General features: G+C 37.3%; 1 non-coding gene across 1 annotated transcript; it reads right to left on the bottom strand.

The window, feature by feature from the left end:
• Window positions 1-1176: 1176 nt before the first annotated feature.
• Window positions 1177-1248, bottom strand: Trnat-agu. Its single transcript has one exon. It is a non-coding gene; the product is annotated as a tRNA-Thr (tRNA).
• Between the last annotated feature and the right edge of the window lie 5268 nt (window positions 1249-6516).

Raw genomic sequence — 6516 nt, forward strand, 5'->3', positions numbered from 1 at the left:
ATATATACACTTGTAAAAATTCAGCTAGCCCTGATCCACTAATGGTGTAATTACCCATTGTTGAAAGAGTAACCCAATATGTATACGTGGGTACCGTAATTGATGAGAAATTAAAGTTGGAATCTAACTCTCATGATGTCAAAGAAAGAATCTCATTCCCAACGGCTGTATTTTCTCGGGAAGCTTTAAAAAAATCAGAGTTGATAATACATTTTAATCTTGTTTTGTCTTTTAGCATTGTAGTGTTTTATTTTTTAGCATTTAAAAGGTAAACCAACTCTGGTTATCTTCAAAAATTGCTACAAAAATATCTGGCTCAGGTATATGGTGTTTAAAATTTTTCTCTTTATTCAATCTGTCTTATCAATGCTTGTTTGTTAGTACTGGATGTAATATGGCGATCTCGTATTCACCATCCCCACCCCACTTTTTTTGCTTCTTGTATCTTGTATAGGTGTAATTCTGCCCTACCTGACGTGGAAATGTACCGAATACTCAGTACATTTGAAAACAACTGCGAAAAAAATCGCAAGTTGTTCTCTGGTGGGACTCGAACCCATGATCTCCAGATCACTAGCCTGGCATCAGACCTCTAGACCACCGAGATTGCGCCTGATGGCCAGGGTTGAATTCGAGTCCAAGTAAGCAGCGGGTACTGCAGTGTTTAAGCCCTGATCCACTAATGGTGTAATTACCCATTGTTGAAAGAGTAACCCAATATGTATACGTGGGTACCGTAATTGATGAGAAATTAAAGTTGGAATCTAACTCTCATGATGTCAAAGAAAGAATCTCATTCCCAACGGCTGTATTTTCTCGGGAAGCTTTAAAAAAATCAGAGTTGATAATACATTTTAATCTTGTTTTGTCTTTTAGCATTGTAGTGTTTTATTTTTTAGCATTTAAAAGGTAAACCAACTCTGGTTATCTTCAAAAATTGCTACAAAAATATCTGGCTCAGGTATATGGTGTTTAAAATTTTTCTCTTTATTCAATCTGTCTTATCAATGCTTGTTTGTTAGTACTGGATGTAATATGGCGATCTCGTATTCACCATCCCCACCCCACCTTTTTTGCTTCTTGTATCTTGTATAGGTGTAATTTTGCCCTACCTGACGTGGAAATGTACCGAATACTCAGTACATTTGAAAACAACTGCGAAAAAAATTGCAAGTTGTTCTCGGGTGGGACTCGAACCCACGATCTCCAGATCACTAGCCTGGCATCATACCCCTAGACCACCGAGATTGCGCCTGATGGCCAGGGTTGAATTCGAGTCCAAGTAAGCAGCGGGTACTGCAGTGCTTATAGTAATTGTTATGATGGAATAATAGACAATAACTGGATTTGCGTCAGGAGAAACATGTATAGGTGTAATTTTGCCCTACCTGACGTGGAAATGTACCGAATACTCAGTACATTTGAAAACGACTGCGAAAAAAATCGCAAGTTCTTCTCGGGTGGGACTCGAACCCACGATCTCCAGATCACAAGCCTGGCATCATACCTCTAGACCACCGAGCTTGCGCCTGATGGCCAGGGTTGAATTCGAGTCCAAGTAAGCAGCGGGTACTGCAGGTTGATAGTAATTGTTATTGTCGTGATGGAATAATAGACAATAACTGGATTTGCGTCAGGAGGAACATGTATAGGTGTAATTTTGCCCTACCTGACGTGGAAATGTACCGAATACTCAGTACATTTGAAAAAAACTGCGAAAAATATCGCAAGTTGTTCTCGGGTGGGACTCTTTCTTTTTCACATTTTCTCCGAATATATAATTATGACTTCATTTCACACAAATACTTTACCTTCATTAATGATTATTGCTGTTTTTTATTTAAGATAATAATGATATCTTATAATATTTTCCATACAAATGTATACTATAAATTGTGTGATAAACCAATACACAGAACAGAACAACAATTATGCTTTTATGGAAATTATACTGAGAAGGATATGTACAAATTGAATCTTGAGAGGCCTCGAAAAATTGCATAACATACTATTAAGTAAGATTGATGCCATGGTCATTTATTTATGAGAAGTGCGTCAACAAAAAGTGGAAAAAATTATGAAGGATCCTAGCCACCCTCTCATCTCTATAATTGCTATATTCGTTAAATCTAGCATAAGACTACGTCCTCCGAAAACTTTTGTACATTGAGTCTGCAGAACTAGAAATTCATTTGTTTTTAATAGTATCCCCATATTATAACAAACTATAACAAATTTCAGTATATTTTATATGTGTGATAAACCAATACACAGAACAGAACAACAATTATGCTTTTATGGAAATTATACTGAGAAGGATATGTACAAATTGAATCTTGAGAGGCCTCGAAAAATTGCATAACATACTATTAAGTAAGATCTGATGCCATGGTCATTTATTTATGAGAAGTGCGTCAACAAAAAGTGGAAAAAATTATGAAGGATCCTAGCCACCCTCTCATCTCTCTATAATTGCTATATTCGATAAATCTGGCATAAGACTACGTCCTCCAAAAACTTTTGTACATTGAGTCTGCAGAACTAGAAAGTCATTTGTTTTTAATAGTATCCCCATATTATAACAAACTATAACAAATTTCAGTATATTTTATATAGACCAATACAAGTTCTTGAATCTTCAAACATCTACTGCCTATAAAAAAAAAACATATCATAGCAGATACAGAGGGGGCCACGGAGGCCCGTGCCCCCCCCCTACCCCCGTCAGTCACGCCAAAAATTTAAATAAAATTGAGAAGAGTTGAAGTGAAGAAAGAAAGAGGGAAAAAAAGGAAGTGTACCCATGAGTTCAGTGGCGGATCCCAGCAGACTAGGGCGAAAGGGGAGCTCGATTATTTCACCACTCACTAATTTAGATTTTTCTATTGATTGACAACGAACACAACGCTATATCCCTGACGCATAAATCAACATGTAAAAACGTCAAAAGCGGAGACCTATAGACATATTTTTTAGCCGGAATGAAGTACCCTACTATAGAACAGCTATCCATGCTCAGCATGGAGTAACGCCTTCGCGTTCTCGTGCGAAGATCCCCAGGCCACCGGCCCTTAAGGGGCCCTTTGGTTCCTCTACCTCTGAGGGTCCAGTAGGGTCCTCGCTATACCACCCCGATCCAAAATGGGCTTGTTAATACCTAACAGCATAATGTGTCTCTGACAGCGAATGTATGACATTAATCCAATAGGGGTGGGGTGCCTAGCCGGCCAGGGCCACCTTTCATACGTCAAAATAAAAAAAAATAGATAAAATATTCAAATTTTAAATATGACTGAGTGCCATTTCCAGGCATCTGAAGGTGCCATGATCATACTTTTGCTTTGCGACTACCCAGTATAGACTATGTCCTTTGATCAGACCTTTCCGACGCCAGTGAGGGGAGTTGTCTAAGGGAGGAGGAGCATACAGGGGCATAACTCCCGTCGGGAGGAAGTCAATGACCTTTTCGAGAAACACTGCTTTGAAAAAAGCATTTTTACCTTCAGAGAGTGCCATTTCCGAGCGTCTAGATGGGGGTATTCTTAAAATTTTCTCCAAGGGTCACTAGTGCTAGCTGGGGCCCCTTTTGTGCCCCTACTTATATTGTCCAGTAGTGTCCTCGCTCTACAGCACCCTGATCCAAAAGGGTTTTACTGATACATAAGAGCATAATGTGTCTCTGACATCGAATGTAGGACATATATCATATTAATCCATTGAGGTGGGTTGCCCAATCGGGCAGGACCTATACATTTGTAAACATTTTTTTTATTTTAATGGAGAAATATTCAAATTTTAAGTCTGAATGAGTGCCATTTCCGGGCATCTGGAGGTACCAAAATCAAAATTTGCTTTGCGACATCCAGTATAAAATAGACTATAGGTTCTTGACTAGACCTTTGCGACGCCCGTGAGGGGAGGGGTGTCTAAGGGAGAGGGAGCATAGCGCCCGTCGAGAGGAAGTCAATAATTTTTTTGTCGAGGAACACTGCTTTGAAAAAACATATTTTTACCATCTGAGAGTGCCATTTTCGAGCGTCTATCTAGAGGGGTATATTCTTAAAATTCGCTCACCTCAGCCCCAACCATATTGGGGCTGAGGTGGGTGTGGAATACCTATTCCCCCCCTCCCGACCCCGTCAGAAAATTTCTGGATCCGCCCCTGTTTCAGTGCTAGTATGAACCTGTAAGAACTATAAGGCGTTCACTCCTGAAGGATCTATATCACGTAAGGCAATTAAAAAAAATCCGTCTTCTATTAAAACACAGCTAGGCTTCCAAATTTCTATGACCGGCAATACCTTGCAGTTTTCCGTGTCTTATACCGGTACTCATTCTAACGATTCGGAAAGTAAAGTGAGATTTTGTTTTTGTTCCACCTCGTATCTTGCATAAATTTTTCTTTCCTTCTAACGAGGAAGTGTTACCACTGTTTATTCATCGTAAGGGTCAATGGACAACAGTAAAACGCGTAAGGTAATTAAAAAAAATCTGTCTTCTATTAAAACACAGCTAGGCTTCCAAATTTCTATGACCGGCAATACCTTGCAGTTTTCCGTGTCTTATACCGGTACTCATTCTAACGATTCGGAAAGTAAAGTGAGATTTTGTTTTTGTTCCACCTCGTATCTTGCATAAATTTTTCTTTCCTTCTAACGAGGAAGTGTTACCACTGTTTATTCATCGTAAGGGTCAATGGACAACAGTAAAACGGCCGGGTTCGATATAGTTTTGTGGTTCTTGAATCATGAAGGTTTTATATTCTGATTGAAGAGATAGGGAAGTGTAACAACCCTGAAAAAGGGGTGAATGACTTATAGAGCTAGTTAAATATGATGTGTAAGAGAGCATGAGTTAGTTGTCGAGATGTAATCTTGAATAAAGACAATACATGTGAATAGGATGTACAGTGGATAATGTTTTTTTTACTATTGACTATTTTGTTGACCTATACTTCGGATTCGACGATCATAAGTAACATTGGCTAAACCAGAGCAAGTATAAACAGGTATTTATTACCGAATTATTCCATAAACATTTATATAAATAAGCGTTTTTCTATTGTAAATTTTTAAAACTATGGTCAGTCTCACGCTTTCTTTCTTACCATCCCATGTAGTAACAAAATATAATGTAGAACTATAACCGGTCCATTGGTTTACATCAGAATCAGACAATTTCATTTGTACTACAACTAATTACGTTATATGTTATAACTAGTAATAAATGTAACCTCTATTATGTTGGAGAAACAAAACGTCGTTTAGCAAAGCGATTTATAAAACACAAGGTCCATTAAACATAATCTACATGGCCTACCAGTAGCCTCACATTTTGCCAGAAATCATGAAAACAATGATGTCCTAATCGTTACAGGTATTGCTATAATAATGCAGCGGTACAGAAAATGTGGTCCGGAAGGCACTTGAACAAAGATTAAAATACAAACTAAGCACTATTAGCCACAATGGATTAAATGTAAGCCTTATTAAGTTGAAATTGTATAAAAATGTATCATGTCCATCTTATAGAATTGTTATAATACCCAATGATTTTTGTATAATTTTGTACCATAATGTTTCACCGTATGAATGATTACATACTTTTCTAGTTGATGTACAGTAGTTTACACGTTGTCGACGGGCTTTAATCTGCTTGAACATTATGTTGACGGTTTTCTTAGCGGTTCCATTAATCTATCGTTCTTGTTTTATTAACTATCATTCACCCAGATGCATTTCTCTGATTTCTGTTTATATACTTCTTGTATATTGCGCTGTTTACACCTGTGGTACACTTACCTTGAAAGGGAGAGGTTGCTAATTTCCGGTTGACGGTTTTTAGCGGTTCCATTAATCTATCATTCTTGTTTTATTTACTATCATTCACCCCCAATGGTTAAATCTTATTTCTGTTATTATAGGCCCACTTCTTGTATATTTCGCTGTTTACATCTGTGGTACACTAACCTTGAAAGGGAGAGGTTGGGAATTTTTTTTTTCTGAAACACTACCGATCAAAATTGCTGATAAGGACATTTTTCCTAGGTATGAACCTCTAGTCATCTCGGGCCTGCTCAAAATCATTGCTTGCTGTCCTTTCTTTTCGCACGAAGACCTATGTAAAACGCACCTCCACATTTCATGCTGGTTCCATTTGGAATGACCTCCCTCTTCCCCTATTTATGGTAATATATAGGCTGTTTTATATATATATATATATATATATATATATCGGTTACTCAGCGAGGGTGCCGCTAAGGCTCACCAATTTAGTGGCATTATTTCTGTTTAAACGACATGTCAGACCGATTTTGAAGGTTTGTATTTCATAGAAATTCATAAAATGTTTGTAATAAAATGGTAAAATTATTCAAGGTTTATTATTTGAAATACAGTATCAAAAATAAAAAGATAATAATATATTAACATTTAGTGTAGACTGACTGATTTAGGCCTTGAATGTATATATATATGTATATATATATATATATACGGTATATATATATATATATAT

The sequence above is a fragment of the Anneissia japonica genome, unplaced genomic scaffold, assembly GCF_011630105.1.
Source record: "Anneissia japonica isolate Jap-2015-1 unplaced genomic scaffold, ASM1163010v1 scaffold573_len2283161_cov171, whole genome shotgun sequence".
Classification (NCBI taxonomy): Eukaryota; Metazoa; Echinodermata; class Crinoidea; order Comatulida; family Comatulidae; genus Anneissia; species Anneissia japonica.